Genomic DNA, 1564 nt, shown 5'->3' with positions numbered 1-1564 from the left:
GGTTTAGCACTTTCCCCACCCTCTCCTTCTGTCACTAACATTTTCCTGAAAACAGTTCCCCTAAAACAACCATATAAAGAATCCCTTACTCTGATTCTGCTTTGATGGTCCCCCAAAAATCAAGCTCACAGTGCCATATAAATTTTTAAAAACACCAAAGCTATAGAAACCAAAGTCAGTTTTCATACGTAAGTTGAACTCTGTTTATGGTGTTTAGCCACTGAAAGATAAAAACTTGCTGAGAGAAGGGTCAGACAATCTGACTCACCCAGTATTCTGTACTTCGACTCATTCTAGAAGCCCAAGAGCAAGGCAGATGACACAATAACAAGATGTTTCTCAGATGAGTTTCTTCAAGGCTCCCTTAATGTTCTTGTTCCTCAGGCTGTAGATAAAGGGGTTCAACATTGGAGGGACCACAGTGTACATCACGGAGGCACTTGCAGTATCCCTGGAAGAATGAGTAACTGCAGAACTAATGTACACCCCAAAAGCTGTCCCATAGAACAAAGAAACAACTGAGAGATGAGAACCACAGGTAGAAAAGGCTTTGTATTTCCCTCCAGCCTATGACATTCTTCGAGTGGAAGAGACAATTTGAATGTAAGAGAAAATAATCCCAAGGAGGGGGACACCACCCAATATGCTAGCTACTAAATACACCAGGATGTTATTGATGAGCGTATCAGAACAGGCGAGTTTGATGACCTGAGCAAGTTCACAGAAGAAGTGGGGAATTTCCAGGTCTCTGCAGAAGGAGAGTCGTAGCACCATCAGACTGTGGAGTAGGGCATCTGCAATGCTGATGGTCAGGGAGAGTAGAATCAGCAGGCCACAGAGGTAGGGGTTCATGATGACTGTGTACCTCAGTGGCTGGCAGATGGCCACATAGCGGTCATAAGCCATTACTGCAAGGAGGAAGTTTTCCAAGCATGCAAAAAAGAGGACGAAACCAACCTGGGTGAGGCAACCTGTGTAACTGATGGATTTGCTCTGTCTTTGGATGTTCACCAGCATCTTGGGAATGGTGGTGGTGGTGAAGCAGATGTCAGTGAAGGCCAGGTGGGAGAGGAAGAAGTACATGGGCGTGTGGAGGTGGGAATCAGAGCTGATAGCCAGGATGATGAGCAGGTTTCCAAGCACAGTGACCAGGTACATGGTCAAGAACAGTCCAAATAGAAGGGGCTGCCATTTTGTATCTTCTGTGAGACCCAGGAGGAGGAATTCTGCTACACCTGTTTGGTTTTCTGGCTCCATGTTCTTGATGAGACTGATGGTAATACAGAGGAGAGGATATGTAACAGATGTACAAGGATCTCTTGTATATATACAATGGAATATTACTCACCCATTAGAAAGGATGAAATGAATACCCAACTTCTGCATCAACATGGATGAAACTAGAGGAGATTATGCTGAGTGAAATAAGTCAAGCAGAGAAAGTCAACTATCATGTGGTTTCACTTACTTGTGGAACATAAGGAAAAACATGGAGGACATTAGGAGAAAGAAAGGAAAAGTGAATTGGGGGAAATTGGAGGGGGAGACAAACCATGAGAGACTG

At 44.2% G+C, this 1564-nt stretch overlaps 1 pseudogene; it reads right to left on the bottom strand.

Moving 5' to 3' along the window:
• Positions 1-293: 293 nt before the first annotated feature.
• LOC131823476 (olfactory receptor 7G2-like) lies at positions 294-1263 on the bottom strand (annotated as a pseudogene).
• Positions 1264-1564: the final 301 nt, after the last annotated feature.

This window comes from Mustela lutreola, chromosome 2 (assembly GCF_030435805.1).
Source record: "Mustela lutreola isolate mMusLut2 chromosome 2, mMusLut2.pri, whole genome shotgun sequence".
In the NCBI taxonomy this organism is placed as follows: domain Eukaryota; kingdom Metazoa; phylum Chordata; class Mammalia; order Carnivora; family Mustelidae; genus Mustela; species Mustela lutreola.
This window is presented reverse-complemented; position numbering and strand designations above follow the sequence as displayed.